This window comes from Bombina bombina, chromosome 5, assembly GCF_027579735.1.
Source record: "Bombina bombina isolate aBomBom1 chromosome 5, aBomBom1.pri, whole genome shotgun sequence".
NCBI classification, from domain to species: domain Eukaryota; kingdom Metazoa; phylum Chordata; class Amphibia; order Anura; family Bombinatoridae; genus Bombina; species Bombina bombina.
This window is the reverse complement of record NC_069503.1, coordinates 409,577,595-409,597,878: the sequence shown is the minus strand read 5'-3', so window position 1 is coordinate 409,597,878 and position 20,284 is coordinate 409,577,595.

Here is a 20,284-nt window from a genome sequence, read left to right as displayed (position 1 = left end):
CAACGGAATGTAAGGGTTCAAACGGAACCCCCTGAAGAACTGAAAGAACTAAGTTGAGACTCCAAGGAGGAGTCAAAGGTTTGTAAACAGGCTTGATTCTAACCAGAGCCTGAACAAAGGCTTGAACATCTGGCACAGCTGCCAGCTTTTTGTGAAGTAACACAGACAAGGCAGAAATCTGTCCCTTCAGGGAACTTGCAGATAATCCTTTTTCCAATCCTTCTTGAAGGAAGGATAGAATCTTAGGAATCTTAACCTTGTCCCAAGGGAATCCTTTAGATTCACACCAACAGATATATTTTTTCCAAATTTTGTGGTAAATCTTTCTAGTTACAGGCTTTCTGGCCTGAACAAGAGTATCGATAACAGAATCTGAGAACCCTCGCTTCGATAAGATCAAGCGTTCAATCTCCAAGCAGTCAGCTGGAGTGAGACCAGATTCGGATGTTCGAACGGACCTTGAACAAGAAGGTCTCGTCTCAAAGGTAGCTTCCATGGTGGAGCCGATGACATATTCACCAGATCTGCATACCAAGTCCTGCGTGGCCACGCAGGAGCTATCAAGATCACCGACGCCCTTTCCTGATTGATCCTGGCTACCAGCCTGGGGATGAGAGGAAACGGCGGGAATACATAAGCTAGTTTGAAGGTCCAAGGTGCTACTAGTGCATCCACTAGAGCCGCCTTGGGATCCCTGGATCTGGACCCGTAGCAAGGAACTTTGAAGTTCTGACGAGAGGCCATCAGATCCATGTCTGGAATGCCCCACAGTTGAGTGACTTGGGCAAAGATTTCCGGATGGAGTTCCCACTCCCCCGGATGCAATGTCTGCCGACTCAGAAAATCCGCTTCCCAATTTTCCACTCCTGGGATGTGGATAGCAGACAGGTGGCAGGAGTGAGACTCCGCCCATAGAATGATTTTGGTCACTTCTTCCATCGCCAGGGAACTCCTTGTTCCCCCCTGATGGTTGATGTACGCAACAGTTGTCATGTTGTCTGATTGAAACCGTATGAACTTGGCCCTCGCTAGCTGAGGCCAAGCCTTGAGAGCATTGAATATCGCTCTCAGTTCCAGAATATTTATCGGTAGAAGAGATTCTTCCCGAGACCAAAGACCCTGAGCTTTCAGGGATCCCCAGACCGCGCCCCAGCCCATCAGACTGGCGTCGGTCGTGACAATGACCCACTCTGGTCTGCGGAAGGTCACCCCTTGTGACAGGTTGTCCAGGGACAGCCACCAACGGAGTGAGTCTCTGGTCCTCTGATTTACTTGTATCCTCGGAGACAAGTTTGTATAGTCCCCATTCCACTGACTGAGCATGCACAGTTGTAATGGTCTTAGATGAATGCGCGCAAAAGGAACTATGTCCATTGCCGCTACCATCAAACCTATCACTTCCATGCACTGCGCTATGGAAGGAAGAGGAACGGAATGAAGTATCCGACAAGAGTCTAGAAGTTTTGTTTTTCTGGCCTCTGTCAGAAAAATCCTCATTTCTAAGGAGTCTATTATTGTCCCCAAGAAGGGAACCCTTGTTGACGGAGATAGAGAACTCTTTTCCACGTTCACTTTCCATCCGTGAGATCTGAGAAAGGCCAGGACAATGTCCGTGTGAGCCTTTGCTTGAGGAAGGGACGACGCTTGAATCAGAATGTCGTCCAAGTAAGGTACTACAGCAATGCCCCTTGGTCTTAGCACAGCTAGAAGGGACCCTAGTACCTTTGTGAAAATCCTTGGAGCAGTGGCTAATCCGAAAGGAAGCGCCACGAACTGGAGATGCTTGTCCAGGAATGCGAACCTTAGGAACCGATGATGTTCCTTGTGGATAGGAATATGTAGATACGCATCCTTTAAATCCACCGTGGTCATGAATTGACCTTCCTGGATGGAAGGAAGAATTGTTCGAATGGTTTCCATTTTGAACGATGGAACCTTGAGAAACTTGTTTAAGATCTTGAGATCTAAGATTGGTCTGAACGTTCCCTCTTTTTTGGGAACTATGAACAGATTGGAGTAGAACCCCATCCCTTGTTCTCCTAATGGAACAGGATGAATCACTCCCATTTTTAACAGGTCTTCTACACAACGTAAGAATGCCTGTCTTTTTATGTGGTCTGAAGACAACTGAGACCTGTGGAACCTCCCCCTTGGGGGAAGCCCCTTGAATTCCAGAAGATAACCTTGGGAGACTATTTCTAGCGCCCAAGGATCCAGAACATCTCTTGCCCAAGCCCGAGCGAAGAGAGAGAGTCTGCCCCCCACCAGATCCGGTCCCGGATCGGGGGCCAACATTTCATGCTGTCTTGGTAGCAGTGGCAGGTTTCTTGGCCTGCTTTCCCTTGTTCCAGCCTTGCATTGGTCTCCAAGCTGGCTTGGCTTGAGAAGTATTACCCTCTTGCTTAGAGGACGTAGCACTTTGGGCTGGTCCGTTTCTACGAAAGGGACGAAAATTAGGTTTATTTTTGGCCTTGAAAGGCCGATCCTGAGGAAGGGCATGGCCCTTACCCCCAGTGATATCAGAGATAATCTCTTTCAAGTCAGGGCCAAACAGCGTTTTCCCCTTGAAAGGAATGTTAAGTAGCTTGTTCTTGGAAGACGCATCAGCTGACCAAGATTTCAACCAAAGCGCTCTGCGCGCCACAATAGCAAACCCAGAATTCTTAGCCGCTAACCTAGCCAATTGCAAAGTGGCGTCTAGGGTGAAAGAATTAGCCAATTTGAGAGCATTGATTCTGTCCATAATCTCCTCATAAGGAGGAGAATCACTATCGACCGCCTTTACCAGCTCATCGAACCAGAAACACGCGGCTGTAGCGACAGGGACAATGCATGAAATTGGTTGTAGAAGGTAACCCTGCTGAACAAACATCTTTTTAAGTAAACCTTCTAATTTTTTATCCATAGGATCTTTGAAAGCACAACTATCTTCTATGGGTATAGTGGTGCGTTTGTTTAAAGTGGAAACCGCTCCCTCGACCTTGGGGACTGTCTGCCATAAGTCCTTTCTGGGGTCGACCATAGGAAACAATTTTTTAAATATGGGGGGAGGGACGAAAGGAATACCGGGCCTTTCCCATTCTTTATTTACAATGTCCGCCACCCGCTTGGGTATAGGAAAAGCTTCTGGGAGCCCCGGGACCTCTAGGAACTTGTCCATTTTACATAGTTTCTCTGGGATGACCAACTTGTCACAATCATCCAGAGTGGATAATACCTCCTTAAGCAGAATGCGGAGATGTTCCAACTTAAATTTAAACGTAATCACATCAGGTTCAGCTTGTTGAGAAATGTTCCCTGAATCAGTAATTTCTCCCTCAGACAAAACCTCCCTGGCCCCATCAGCCTGGTTTAGGGGCCCTTCAGAACCATTATTATCAGCGTCGTCATGCTCTTCAGTATCTAAAACAGAGCAGTCGCGCTTACGCTGATAAGTGTGCATTTTGGCTAAAATGTTTTTGACAGAATTATCCATTACAGCCGTTAATTGTTGCATAGTAAGGAGTATTGGCGCGCTAGATGTACTAGGGGCCTCCTGAGTGGGCAAGACTCGTGTAGACGAAGGAGGGAATGATGCAGTACCATGCTTACTCCCCTCACTTGAGGAATCATCTTGGGCATCATTGTCATTGTCACATAAATCACATTTATTTAAATGAGAAGGAACTCTGGCTTCCCCACATTCAGAACACAGTCTATCTGGTAGTTCAGACATGTTAAACAGGCATAAACTTGATAACAAAGTACAAAAAACGTTTTAAAATAAAACCGTTACTGTCACTTTAAATTTTAAACTGAACACACTTTATTACTGCAATTGCGAAAAAATATGAAGGAATTGTTCAAAATTCACCAAAATTTCACCACAGTGTCTTAAAGCCTTAAAAGTATTGCACCCCAAATTTGGAAGCTTTAACCCTTAAAATAACGGAACCGGAGCCGTTTTTAACTCTAACCCCTTTACAGTCCCTGGTGTCTGCTTTGCTGAGACCCAACCAAGCCCAAAGGGGAATACGATACCAAATGACGCCTTCAGAAAGTCTTTTCTATGTATCAGAGCTCCTCACACATGCGACTGCATGTCATGCCTCTCAAAAACAAGTGCGCAACACCGGCGCGAAAATGAGGCTCTGCCTATGATTTGGGAAAGCCCCTAAAGAGAAAGGTGTCTAAAAAAGTGCCTGCCGATATAAACTTATCAAAATACCCAGATTAAATGATTCCTCAAGGCTAAATATGTGTTAATAATGAATCGATTTAGCCCAGAAAAAGTCTACAGTCTTAATAAGCCCTTGTGAAGCCCTTATTTACAATCTTAATAAACATGGCTTACCGGATCCCATAGGGAAAATGACAGCTTCCAGCATTACATCGTCTTGTTAGAATGTGTCATACCTCAAGCAGCAAGAGACTGCTCACTGTTCCCCCAACTGAAGTTAATTCCTCTCAACAGTCCTGTGTGGAACAGCCATGGATTTTAGTAACGGTTGCTAAAATCATTTTCCTCATACAAACAGAAATCTTCATCTATTTTCTGTTTCTGAGTAAATAGTACATACCAGCACTATTTTAAAATAACAAACTCTTGATTGAATAATAAAAACTACAGTTAAACACTAAAAAACTCTAAGCCATCTCCGTGGAGATGTTGCCTGTACAACGGCAAAGAGAATGACTGGGGTAGGCGGAGCCTAGGAGGGATCATGTGACCAGCTTTGCTGGGCTCTTTGCCATTTCCTGTTGGGGAAGAGAATATCCCACAAGTAAGGATGACGCCGTGGACCGGACACACCTATGTTGGAGAAAATATGTTCTTTGCAATTTATTGCCCTTTCAGTGCATGAGGGACACATTTTAAGTGGGGGTTCCAGAATGACTTCTAAACACATTGAACATTGGCTTTCCTCAATGTCAGACATGTTGAACAGGCTAGTAATGACCACAAACAAGCTTGAAAACACTTTATTTCCCAAAAAACGTTAACAGCGCTCCCAGTTCACAAAACGTTTGCCCACAAACATTCCAAATTTAGTGTCAACCATTTTTTATAAGCCCCTTATGCAAGCCTAGTAATACCCTTCTATATCTCCTAGGATTACTGCTTACCCTTACCGTCATGGGGATGCTGTCAGCCTTTCTGAAATACCACAGTCTCTCCAGAAAAAATGACTGAACATACCTCACTGCTATATAGCATGAAAACGTTCCTCACACTGAAGTTTCTTGTACTCCTCAGCCATTCTGTGGAAACTGCTCTGGATCTTAGTGACAAATGCTAAGATCATCAGCCTCCAGGCAGAAGTCTTCATCCATCTGCTGCCTGAGAGTAAATAGTACACACCAGTACCATTTAAAATAAAAAAACTCTTGCTTGAAGAAAATAAAAACTAACATTTTATCACCTCTTTCACTTTACCCTTCCTAGTATTTAGAGTAGGCAAAAAGAATGACTGGGGGGTGGAGTTAAGGGAGGAGCTATATAGACAGCTCTGCTGTGGTGCCACTTGTCCTTGCAACTTCCTCTTAGCAGGAGGATAATATCCCACAAGTAAAGGATGAATCCGTGGACTCGTCGTACCTTATAGAAGAAAGCATAATTTATGTCTTTCTTCTTAAATGGAAAGAGTCCACAGCTGCATTCATTACTTTTGGGAAAACAATACCAAAGCTATAGAGGACACTGAATGCCAAGACGGGAGGGTACAATAGACGGCCCATACTGAGGGTACCAGGCCTGAACCTCTATCCAATAAAAAAAAAACTGCTTTGTCCAAAGCTGAGAAAATTTGTAAGAGGAAAAAGCACCAAAGACACTGACTCACAGTCAGTCCAGAAGCCAAACTAGAGACCGCAAATTGACTCGACTGCGCCAACAGTCCTCCAGGAGACACCGTCACCCAACAGACGGTCCCCCACCACTCACCGCCCACAAATGAAGGAGACGCCAGCCGAAACCCCCAAGGGGTCAAGGCAAAGGAGAACCAAGGAAACCGCAAGGTCACCTTATACAAAAAAGAACAACTCCATGAGTGAGCCCAGCTCACAGAGACCCAAAGGGGCCCAAACAGGGGAAGGCGGTCACGCCTATACCAAGCGAAACCCGGGATAAGACCAGGCACAGAGACAGAAAAGACATCTCTCCAACATCCTGCAAGCATCAAATGCCACTGAAGAGGCAAAGTCCTCCCAGTGTCTGACCATAGAATACCAAAGCATTTGCCATGAAAAAATGTGTAAGAGATGCAGGTTAAAACCCCCAAGTTTGAGAACACAGAGTGCATAACAGGACGACACAGAGGCTACTTGCGAGGAGGAAGAAGCAGTCAAGCAAGAAACAGACCGCAAAAGCAACCCCCAGACAGAGGGCACACATCCAGCGCCAGCAGCTGGGTATGAGCCAACAACCCTTGAGGCACAAGCCACACCGCTAACCACCAGATGATGGTGGCAAAGAGTAAAAAATACTCTGAAAACCTGGCCAACCATGACCAGGTTAGGTAGATGGACCAACTGGACATAGCCCAACTTCCCACTACCGTGGAACACCCCCACCACCCCCGAGATCCAAGATTCTAAAACCACCCAAGACTGGGTCAGGAAAAAGGCCAAGCAAAGCTTCAGCAACTGGAAGTCTCAGGGAGAAACACAGGTCCGGGCACCTAATAGTTCAGGCAAACCTACCCTAGAACCAAACACCCCAGCTGGCCAAAAAGCCAGACAAAAGGAATACAGATGCATATCCAGAGAATCCGGATAGCGAGAATAACTTGAAAGCCCCAACCAAAGGAAGGAACCCCCCTATCTAAAGTCCAACGCTCCAAGGAGCAAGGCTAGAAGTCGTATGAAGATACTTTTAAGAGCCTCAGGACAACCAAGGGATACCTCGAGGTAAAAAAAATCCTATTAGCAGGACTAGTCTCCCTATCACCTCTGCACAAGAAGAGGACACAAGGAAGAGAAAGGCACTAAGCCTACCCAGCTCCGGAAAACCCCGAGCTTAACAAAGTCCCCGCAGGGAACAACCATCACCCGGAAACACAGATCCCTAAAAGGAGATCCAACTCACCCGGAGACAATGGAAGAAGACCCAAAGGTCTCTTATAACTCAGACAGACAGTACACGGCAAAGAGTAAGAGCTGTATCTAGATACACTATAAACATTGTACGCGTACACCTGCAAGGTGTCAAGAGCTACAACTGGTTTCAAATTGCAAACCTTCCGCATGCTAGACAGTTATCCTGTACAAGCTGTTAGATCAAGCCCAAAAAAACAAATCCAGAGGCCTAAAAATGAAGGCCAAACCGCTCAACTGCGGTAAGGGGCGTGAGGCCCTCCAATCCTCCCCCACAAGAGGGAGGAAAACTCTAAATTCTGATGAAATCAGATGTCAGATAGAAGGACGCAGGGAAAAAACTCCCATGCCCGGCCATCTATGACTGAAGGCTATAAGGACTGAAACAATCTTTCCAGCCTCATGGACCCACAGGTCCACTCGAATGCTTAGTTGAACATGAAAAACAATGATAACATGAGCACTCAGTGCTTCTACTGAACCAGCCAAGCAGAACAGCGCCACGTGTCTGAACAGCCACAAGACCGAACGAACCTGACAGGACCAGCCTGCACCTAGGGTCCTATCCGGCAAGCTGCATAACTTCTCACTCATAGGGGAAAAAAACAGAAAAACATAATTTATGTAAGAACTTACCTGATAAATTAATTTCTTTCATATTAGCAAGAGTCCATGAGCTAGTGACGTATGGGATATACATTCCTACCAGGAGGGGCAAAGTTTCCCAAACCTCAAAATGCCTATAAATACAGCCCTCACCACACCCACAATTCAGTTTAACGAATAGCCAAGAAGTGGGGTGATAAGAAAGGAGCGAAAGCATCAAAAATAAGGAATTGGAATAATTGTGCTTTATACAAAAAAATCATAACCACCATAAAAAAGGGTGGGCCTCATGGACTCTTGGACTAATATGAAAGAAATTAATTTATCAGGCAAGTTCTTACATAAATTATGTTTTCTTTCATGAATTAGCAAGAGTCCATGAGCTAGTGACGTATGGGATAGCAGATACCCAAGATGTGGAACTTCCACGCAAGAGTCACTAGAGAGGGAGGGATAAAATAAAGACAGCCAATTCCGATGAAAAATAATCCACAACCCAAATCAAAAGTTTTAATCTTAATAATGAAAAAAACTGAAATTATAAGCAGAAGAATCAAACTGAAACAGCTGCCTGAATTACTTTTCTACCAAAAACTGCTTCAGAAGAAGAGAAAACATCAAAATGGTAGAATTTAGTAATAGTATGCAAAGAAGACCAAGTTGCTGCTTTGCAAATCTGATCAACAGAATCTTCATTCCTAAAAGCCCAGGAAGTAGAAACTGACCTAGTAGAATGAGCCGTAATCCTTTGAGGCGGGGATTTACCCGACTCCACATAAGCATGATGAATTAAAGACTTTAACCAAGACGCCAAAGAAATGGCAGAAGCTTTCTGACCTTTCCTGGAACCAGAAAAGATAACAAATAGACTAGAAGTCTTTCTAAAATCTTTAGTAGCTTCAACATAATATTTCAAAGCTCTTACTACATCCAAAGAATGTAAAGATTTCTCCAGAGAATTCTTAGGATTCGGACACAATGAAGGGACAACAATTTCTCTACTAATGTTGTTAGAATTCACAACCTTAGGTAAAAATTGAAATGAAGTCCGCAACACCGCCTTATCCTGATGAAAAATCAGAAAAGGAGATTCACAAGAAAGAGCAGATAACTCAGAAACTCTTCTAGCAGTAGAGATGGCCAAAAGGAACAAAACTTTCCAAGAAAGTAATTTAATATCCAGAGAATGCATAGGTTCAAACGGAGGAACTTGTAAAGCCCTCAGAACCAAATTAAGACTCCAAGGAGGAGAGATTGACTTAATGACAGGTTTGATACGAACCAAAGCCTGTACAAAACAATGAATATCAGGAAGATTAGCAATCTTTCTGTGAAAAAGAACAGAAAGAGCAGAGATTTGTCCTTTCAAGGAACTTGCAGACAAACCTTTATCCAAACCATCCTGAAGAAACTGTAAAATTCTAGGAATTCTAAAAGAATGCCAGGAGAATTTATGAGAAGAACACCAAGAAATGGAAGTCTTCCAGACTCGATAATAAATCTTCCTAGACACAGATTTACGAGCCTGTAACATAGTATTAATTACTGAGTCAGAGAAACCTCTATGACTAAGAATCAAGCGTTCAATTTCCATACCTTCAAATTTAATGATTTGAGATCCTGATGGAAAAATGGGCCTTGAGATAGAAGGTCTGGTCTTAACGGAAGTATCCAAGGTTGGCAACTGGCCATCCGAATGAGATCCGCATACCAAAACCTGTGAGGCCATGCTGGAGCCACCAGCAGTACAAACGAACGTTCCAATAGAATTTTGGAAATCACCTTTGGAAGAACTAGATGCGGAAAGATATAGGCAGGATGATAATTCCAAGGAAGTGACAACGCGTCCACTGCTTCCGCCTGAGGATCCCTGGATCTGGACAGATACCTGGGAAGTTTCTTGTTTAGATGAGAGGCCATCAGATCTATTTCTGTAAGTCCCCAGATTTGAACAATCTGAAGAAATACCTCTGGGTGAAGAGACCATTCGCCCGGATGTAACGTCTGGCGACTGAGATAATACGCTTCCCAATTGTCTACACCTGGGATGTGAACCACAGAGATTAGACAGGAGCTGGATTCCGCCCAAACAAGTATCTGAGATACTTCTTTCATAGCTAGAAGACTGTGAGTCCCACCTTGATGATTGACATAAGCCACGGTTGTGACATTGTCTGTCTGAAAACAAATAAACGATTCTCTCTTCAGAAGAGGCCAGAACTGAAGAGCTCTGAAAATCGCACGGAGTTCCAAAATGTTGATTGGTAATCTCGCCTCCTGAGATTCCCAAACCCCCTGTGCTATCAGAGATCCCCATACAGCTCCCCAACCTGAAAGACTTGCATCTGTTGAGATCAGAGTCCAGGTTGGACGAACAAAAGAGGCCCCTTGAATTAGACGATGGTGATTCAACCACCAAGTCAGAGAAGATCGAACATTGGGATATTATTTGTGATATCTTTGTATAATCCCTGCACCACTGGTTCAGCATACAAAGCTGAAGAGGTCTCATGTGAAAACGAGCAAAGGTGATCGCGTCCGATGCAGCAGTCATGAGACCTAGAATTTCCATGCACAAAGCTACCGAAGGGAACGATTGAGACTGAAGGTTTCGACAGGCTGAAACCAACTTCAGACGTCTCTTTTCTGTTAGAGACAAAGTCATGGACACTGAATCTATTTGAAAGCCCAAAAAAGTTACCTTTGTCTGAAGAACTCTTTGGTAAATTGATCCTCCAACCATGTCTTTGAAGAAACAACACAAGTTGATTCGTATGAGATTCTGCAGAATGTAAAGACTGAGCAAATACCAAGATATCGTCCAAATAAGGAAATACCGCAATACCCTGTTCTCTGATTACAGAGAGAAGGGAACCGAGAACCTTTGAAAAGATCCTTGTAGCTGTTGCTAGGCCAAATGGAAGGGCAACAAACTGGTAATGCTTGTCTAGAAAAGAGAATCTCAGAAACTGAAAGTGATCTGGATGAATTGGAATATGAAGGTATGCATCCTGTAAATCTATTGTGGACATATAATGCCCTTGCTGAACAAAAGGCAGAATAGTCCTTATAGTCACCATTTTGAATGTTGGTATCCTTACATAACGATTCAATATTTTTAGATCCAGAACTGGTCTGAAGGAATTCTCCTTCTTTGGTACAATGAATAGATTTTAGTAAAACCCCAGACCCCGTTCCAAAACTGGAACTGGCACAATTACCCCAGCGAACTCTAGATCTGAAACACATTTCAGAAACGCCTGAGCCTTTACTGGGTTTACTGGAATGCATGAGAGAAAAAATCTTCTCACAGGCAGCCTTACCTTGAAACCTATTCTGTACCCTTGTGAAACAATGTTCTGAATCCAAAGACTGTGAATCGAATTGATCCAAATATCTTTGAAAAATCGTAACCTGCCCCCTACCAGCTGTGCTGGAATGAGGGCCGCACCTTCATGCGGATTTAGGAGCTGGTTTTGACTTTCTAAAAGGCTTGGATTTATTCCAGACTGGAGAAGGTTTCCAAACGGAAACCGTTCCTTTAGGGGAAGGGTCAGGCTTCTGTTCCTTATTCTGACGAAAGGAACGAAAACGATTAGCAGCCCTGTATTTACCTTTAGATTTTTTGTCCTGAGGCAAAAAGGTTCCTTTCCCCCCAGTAACAGTTGAAATAATAGAATCCAACTGTGAACCAAATAATTTATTACCTTGGAAAGAAAGAGAAAGCAAAGTTGACTTAGAAGTCATATCTGCATTCCAAGATTTAAGCCATAAAGCTCTTCTAGCTAAAATAGCTAAAGACATATAACTGACATCAATTCTAATGATATCAAAAATGTCATCACAAATAAAGTTATTAGCATGTTGAAGAAGTTTAACAATGCTATGAGCATTATGGTCTGACACTTGTTGCGCTAAAGCCTCCAACCAGAAAGTGGAAGCGGCAGCAACATCAGCCAAAGAAATAGCAGGTCTAAGAAGATTACCTGAACATAAATAAGCTCTCCTTAGAAAGGATTCAAGCTTCCTATTTAAAGGATCCTTAAAGGAAGTACTATCCGCCGTAGAAATAGTAGTACGTTTAGCAAGGGTAGAGATAGCCCCATCAACTTTAGGGATTTTGTCCCAAAACTCTAATCTATCAGATGGCACAGGGTACAATTTCTTAAACCTTTGAGAAGGAGTAAATGAAGTACCCAGACTATTCCATTCCCTAGAAATTACTTCTGAAATAGCATCAGGAACTGGAAAAACTTCTGGAATAACTACATGAGGTTTGAAAACCGAATTTAAACGCTTAGTAGATTTAGTATCAAGAGGACTAGACTCCTCCATATCTAATGCAATTAACACTTCTTTAAGTAAAGAACGAATAAACTCCATCTTAAATAAATATGAAGATTTATCAGTGTCAATATCTGAGGCAGAATCTTCTGAACCAGATAGATCCTCATCAGAAACAGACAAGTCAGAATGATGGCGGTCACTTAAAAATTCATCTGAAATATAAGAAGGTTTAAAAGACCTTTTACGTTTACTGGAAGGAGGAATAACAGACAGAGCCTTCCTAATAGATTTAGAAACAAATTATTTTACATTAACAGGGACATCCTGAACATTAGATGTTGAAGGAACAACAACAGGTAATGAATTATTACTAATGGAAATACAATCCCTATTAGAAAGTTTATCATGACAGTTATCACAAACTACAGCCGGAGGAACAGTTACCAAAAGTTTACAACAAATGCACTTAACTTTGGTAGAACCAGCATCAGGCAGCGTCTTTCCAGAAGTAGATTCTGATCCAGGGTCAAGTTGAGACATCTTGCAATATGTAATAGAAAAAACAACATATAAAGCAAAATTATCAAATTCCTTAAATGACAGTTTCAGGAATGGGAAAAAATGCCAAATGAACAAGCCTCTAGCAACCAGAAGCAATGAAAAATGAAACTGAAATAATGTGAAAAAAAGGTGGAGACAAGAATGACGCCCACATTTTTTGGCGCCAAGAATGACACCCACATTATTGGCGCTAAGTACAACGCCTATATTTTTTGGCGCCAAGTATGACGCCACATCCTATGACACCGAAAAAAACGACGCCCACATTTTTGGAGCAAAAAAAGTCTGACCACATATACGTCAAATAATGACGCAACCACGAACAAACTTCTGGCGACAATTAGGGCGCCGGAAATGACAACATTTTTGTGCCAAAAAAGTCCGCGCCAAGAATGACGCAATAAATTGTAGCATTTTCAGCCCCCCCCGAGCCTAACAGCCCACAGGGAAAAAAGTCAATTGAAAATTTTAAGGTAAGAAAAAAATAATTATTCATATGCATTATCCCAAATAATGAAACTGACTGTCTGAAATAAGGAATACTGATTACCCTGAATCATGGCAAATATAAGTTTAAACACATATATTTAGAACTTTATAAATAAAGTGCCCAACCATAGCTTTATAGTGTCATAATAAAATAAGACTTACTTACCCTAAGACACTCATCTACATATAGTAGATAGCCAAACCAGTACTGAAACGAGAATCATTATACAAAAAAATCATAACCACCATAAAAAAGGGTGGGCCTCATGGACTCTTGGACTAATATGAAAGAAATTAATTTATCAGGCAAGTTCTTACATAAATTATGTTTTCTTTCATGAATTAGCAAGAGTCCATGAGCTAGTGACGTATGGGATAGCAGATACCCAAGATGTGGAACTTCCACGCAAGAGTCACTAGAGAGGGAGGGATAAAATAAAGACAGCCAATTCCGATGAAAAATAATCCACAACCCAAATCAAAAGTTTTAATCTTAATAATGAAAAAAACTGAAATTATAAGCAGAAGAATCAAACTGAAACAGCTGCCTGAATTACTTTTCTACCAAAAACTGCTTCAGAAGAAGAGAAAACATCAAAATGGTAGAATTTAGTAATAGTATGCAAAGAAGACCAAGTTGCTGCTTTGCAAATCTGATCAACAGAATCTTCATTCCTAAAAGCCCAGGAAGTAGAAACTGACCTAGTAGAATGAGCCGTAATCCTTTGAGGCGGGGATTTACCCGACTCCACATAAGCATGATGAATTAAAGACTTTAACCAAGACGCCAAAGAAATGGCAGAAGCTTTCTGACCTTTCCTGGAACCAGAAAAGATAACAAATAGACTAGAAGTCTTTCTAAAATCTTTAGTAGCTTCAACATAATATTTCAAAGCTCTTACTACATCCAAAGAATGTAAAGATTTCTCCAGAGAATTCTTAGGATTTGGACACAATGAAGGGACAACAATTTCTCTACTAATGTTGTTAGAATTCACAACCTTAGGTAAAAATTGAAATGAAGTCCGCAACACCGCCTTATCCTGATGAAAAATCAGAAAAGGAGATTCACAAGAAAGAGCAGATAACTCAGAAACTCTTCTAGCAGTAGAGATGGCCAAAAGGAACAAAACTTTCCAAGAAAGTAATTTAATATCCAGAGAATGCATAGGTTCAAACGGAGGAACTTGTAAAGCCCTCAGAACCAAATTAAGACTCCAAGGAGGAGAGATTGACTTAATGACAGGTTTGATACGAACCAAAGCCTGTACAAAACAATGAATATCAGGAAGATTAGCAATCTTTCTGTGAAAAAGAACAGAAAGAGCAGAGATTTGTCCTTTCAAGGAACTTGCAGACAAACCTTTATCCAAACCATCCTGAAGAAACTCCATCTTAAATAAATATGAAGATTTATCAGTGTCAATATCTGAGGCAGAATCTTCTGAACCAGATAGATCCTCATCAGAAACAGACAAGTCAGAATGATGGCGGTCACTTAAAAATTCATCTGAAATATAAGAAGTTTTAAAAGACCTTTTACGTTTACTGGAAGGAGGAATAACAGACAGAGCCTTCCTAATAGATTTAGAAACAAATTATTTTACATTAACAGGGACATCCTGAACATTAGATGTTGAAGGAACAACAACAGGTAATGAATTATTACTAATGGAAATACAATCCCTATTAGAAAGTTTATCATGACAGTTATCACAAACTACAGCCGGAGGAACAGTTACCAAAAGTTTACAACAAATGCACTTAACTTTGGTAGAACCAGCATCAGGCAGCGTCTTTCCAGAAGTAGATTCTGATCCAGGGTCAAGTTGAGACATCTTGCAATATGTAATAGAAAAAACAACATATAAAGCAAAATTATCAAATTCCTTAAATGACAGTTTCAGGAATGGGAAAAAATGCCAAATGAACAAGCCTCTAGCAACCAGAAGCAATGAAAAATGAAACTGAAATAATGTGAAAAAAAGGTGGAGACAAGAATGACGCCCACATTTTTTGGCGCCAAGAATGACACCCACATTATTGGCGCTAAGTACAACGCCTATATTTTTTGGCGCCAAGTATGACGCCACATCCTGTGACACCGAAAAAAACGACGCCCACATTTTTGGAGCAAAAAAAGTCTGACCACATATACGTCAAATAATGACGCAACCACGAACAAACTTCTGGCGTCAATTAGGGCGCCGGAAATGACAACATTTTTGTGCCAAAAAAGTCCGCGCCAAGAATGACGCAATAAATTGTAGCATTTTCAGCCCCCCCCGAGCCTAACAGCCCACAGGGAAAAAAGTCAATTGAAAATTTTTAAGGTAAGAAAAAAATAATTATTCATATGCATTATCCCAAATAATGAAACTGACTGTCTGAAATAAGGAATACTGATTACCCTGAATCATGGCAAATATAAGTTTAAACACATATATTTAGAACTTTATAAATAAAGTGCCCAACCATAGCTTTATAGTGTCATAATAAAATAAGACTTACTTACCCTAAGACACTCATCTACATATAGTAGATAGCCAAACCAGTACTGAAACGAGAATCAGTAGAGGTAATGGTATATTAGAGTATATCGTCGATCTGAAAAGGGAGGTAGGAGAAGAAATCTTTACGACCGATAACAGAGAACCTATGAAATAGATCCCCTAGAGGAAGACCATTGTATTCAAATAGGCAATACTCTCTTCACATCCCTCTGACATTCACTGCACTCTGAGAGGAAAACCGGGCTCCAGCCTGCTGCGAAGCGCATATCAACGAAGAATCTAGCACAAACATACTTCACCACCTCCACGGGAGGCAAAGTTTGTAAAACTGAATTGTGGGTGTGGTGAGGGGTGTATTTATAGGCATTTTGAGGTTTGGGAAACTTTGCCCCTCCTGGTAGGAATGTATATCCCATATGTCACTAGCTCATGGACTCTTGCTAATTACATAAAAGAAACAGACATTTTTTAACATAGGACTAACATGTCCAAAACAACTTCCGAGGAAGTAAAAAGAGTATCAATCCTTGAAGGTTCCCGAAGGAAACAAAACAAATGAAAGACATCCCATCGGATATAAATAAAATATAAGGCAACCCGGAGGTTAACGCCCAAAAAGTCAAAGGCCTACCCGCAGTACCAGCCAAACGAAGCCCTATCTTTCAAAAACTGGGAAAGATCTCAAACAAATGACAATCAGGAGATTACTTCATCCCAACATGTCTAATGAGGTGCACCATTCGAATTAGCAGACTGAAAAGCCCCGTATCTGGTAATTCAATAACTGAAAAACATGTCTGAGCAATACGCGAAGGCGCACAATAGGGTCATTCAATAACTGAAAAACATGTCTGAGCAATACGCGAAGGCGCACAATAGGGTCATTCAATAACTGAAAAACATGTCTGAGCAATACGCGAAGGCGCACAATCCTGTAACGAAAGGCACAACACTCAGGGACAGTTACACCCGCGGGGAACTGTAGAGGCCCTCCCCAAGGCGGACGCTTGATTTTATCAAAGCGTGGGTTTTCAGATTCTGTAATAGATACTCTGATTCAGGCCCCGTATCTAGGGTCATTCAATAACTGAAAAACATGTCTGAGCAATACGCGAAGGCGCACAATAGGGTCATTCAATAACTGAAAAACATGTCTGAGCAATACGCGAAGGCGCACAATAGGGTCATTCAATAACTGAAAAACATGTCTGAGCAATACGCGAAGGCGTACAATCCTGTAACGAAAGGCGCAACACTCAGGGACAGTTACACCCGCGGGGAACTGTAGAGGCCCTCCCCAAGGCGGAAGGCCTGGGACAATAGTGCACGAGCACATTCTCAAAGAAACGTCTGGACTCTGCAGACGAACAATCGCCAACATTATGTGGAAGCGAAAACGTGCTGCAACCTCCGGGGGGAACACGCCACCCTGCAGGGAGGAATCAGAAACTGGGTTACCCGCATGTGTAGAAGTATGAATTGGTAGGGAACTTGCCTCTCGGAGGGCAGCACCCCCAGAGGCGGATGGCTCAGTAGTCCCTTGCTTCCCTGGGCCCGAGGAACAAGGCGCTCTAAAATGGCATACAGAACAAAACTGGTCGACATGTGTCAACGAGGCCAATCCGGATTCATCACCGGACACAGAATCTGAAATCAAAATAGTCTCGTTATCAGAATCCTCTGTAACAGAATCTGAAATTAGCACAGTCTCAGAATCAGAATCCTCCATAACTGGATAGAGGAAATATCAAGATGGACTAAAGTATGAAAAAAAAAACGGCAACTGACACCCACAATGGCTGGGGCACTCACCCCCTCCAATGACCAGACCCCTGCAGACTAGAATATCTCCTTCACCACACGGTCAGGAATGCGGAAATGGGAAACGGAACGTAACCATGCCCAAACACAAGGTGAACCAAACAGTCCAAAAAAAGTGCGCCAAACCAAAAGGCTGCGTCACTTCCAAAGGCCTCAAAGTTCCAAAAATGAGCCCATAAACATCACACATAAGCCAGTTGAATCACATAACAAACATGATTATATACCCCCCTGTTCAATAACCCCCCTCAGGAGATATTATCCCTCGATTCCAAGATACTAACAGAGACTCAGAGACCTTTGTGTTCTATAGTTTCCGCAAAGGTGTGTAACCTCTCGGGAAAACATTAAAATTACAGTACATTGACGATAAAGTAAAATGAAACAATCTTACCGGAATCAAAGCCATGGAACAGGAACCCGGCCTTTCAAGTGTGACAAATAGTAGAATCTCCTCCACCATGGAGTTGAGAGAAGAAAGCAGGCAGCGGAGCGAAGTTCGACAACGCTGATTGCTTGAAGAGCTGTTAATATGAGTCGGGATGGTTTCGCAGAGAGACTCTCCCTGCATCTCCGGACTCTTAACTTTTATCCAAGCTCTCACTGAGAAACTGACAGGACTACTTAAAACTCCTGATACCAACCACAAATAAGCAAGCACCTGTTGTGGACAATATTATCCGATATAAACTTCAGCCTTAGTAGCAGTTAAACGTTCATACACAGTCCCTCTCCCACTGCATAGGGAAATGAATGCTCCTCACTTGACCAAAGACATATAGAGATTAAACAGCCTCAAATGGAGTTAACAAAGGGATATAAAGATGTGGTAATTTTCAATGCAAAGCCTGTAAAAAAAATAGACAAGAGAGAAGGGTTCAGGAGCTGTCACAGGGGAATCCTTTAAACATCAGATCTGTACGAATTGTAGGGCTACATGTTCAGTTTATCTATTAACTTGTAGAGAATGTGAGGTCCAATATGTAAGCCTCACTACAAGAGAGGTCAGATATAGGATTCATGAACATCTGTCTAACATCAAACTAGGAAAATTGACTACACCTCTAGTTCAACATTTCAAAAACAAACATAATAAGGAAAGTCATTCTTTGAGATGGACCAGTGTTGAAACAGTTGTAAACCCAAGTAGAGGAGGGGATAGAGAGTCCATGTTAAGCAAAAGGGAGGTCTTCTGGATACACAAGCTGAAGACCAGGGTACCCCAAGGCATAAACTCAGAATATGATGTAATCAATTTCTGGAAGTAGACGCTGGTCTTTCGGTCTTGTGTATCCAGAGCACTATGCGTATTTAAACACTGGGCATATTTTTATATTTGTGTGTGTATATGTATTAAAGTATATGTATTAAATGCCCCTTTAAATGTTTATATTATAGAATCAAAGAGAAACAAATTATATTTGCAAGATGGAAATATGTAATGGGAAGACATGTGTTTGGCTTATGTATAGTTTAAGTGGTAATATCCAGATAACTATTAATTTTGGATAGAGAGAGTAATTCGAGCATCAATTCCTTTGCAGAATTGTGAAAGTGGTAATGGTATATGTAAGGATACACTAGATATCCAGATGTTGAGTTTTCAAGATGAGGCTCCCCACACCAAACAAATAATGCTCAATTGTTATAATAAGTGGTGTTGAAATAGTTATAAATATATCTTAACTCTGTGGATATATACTCTCTTAATTAACTTAATTTGTTTAGTACCTTACATTTATTTGCTTCAGAGCAATATAAATGAATTACTATTGTCATTGTTATTATCATTATTTCAAACACTAAGGCCTAGATTTGGAGTTTGGCGTTAGCCGTGAAAACCAGCGTTAGAGGCTCCTAACGCTGGTTTTAGGCTACCGCCGGTATTTGGAGTCACTCAAAATAGGGTCTAACGCTCACTTTTCAGCCGCGACTTTTCCATACCGCAGATCCCCTTACGTCAATTGCGTATCCTATCTTTTCAATGGGATCTTTCTAACTCCGGTATTTAGAGTTGTTTCTGAAGTGAGCGTTAGATATCTAACGACAAAACTCCAGCCGCAGGAAAAAAGTCAGTAGTTAAGAGCTTTCTGGGCTAACGCCGGTTTATAAAGCTCTTAACTACTGTACTCTAAAGTACACTAACACCCATAAACTACCTATGTACCCCTAAACCGAGGTCCCCCCACATCGCCGACACTCGAATAATTTTTTTTAACCCCTAATCTGTCGACCGCCACCTACGTTATCCTTATGTACCCCTAATCTGCTGCCCCTAACACCGCCGACCCCTGTATTATATTTATTAACCCCTAACCTGCCCCCCACAACGTCGCCTCCACCTACCTACACTTATTAACCCCTAATCTGCCGACCGCAAAGCGCCGCCACCTACGTTATCCTTATGTACCCCTAATCTGCTGCCCCTAACACCGCCGACCCATATATTATATTTATTAACCCCTAATCTGCCCCCCTCAACGTCGCCGACACCTGCCTACACTTATTAACCCCTAATCTGCCGAGCGGACCTGAGCGCTACTATAATAAAGTTATTAACCCCTAATCCGCCTCACTAACCCTATCATAAATAGTATTAACCCCTAATCTGCCCTCCCTAACATCGCCGACACCTAACTTCAATTATTAACCCCTAATCTGCCGACCGGAGCTCACCGCTATTCTAATAAATGTATTAACCCCTAAAGCTAAGTCTAACCCTAACACTAACACCCCCCTAACTTAAATATAATTTAAATCTAACGAAATTAATTATCTCTTATTAAATAAATTATTCCTATTTAAAGCTAAATACTTACCTGTAAAATAAATCCTAATATAGCTACAATATAAATTATAATTATATTATAGCTATTTTAGGATTAATATTTATTTTACAGGTAACTTTGTATTTATTTTAACCAGGTACAATA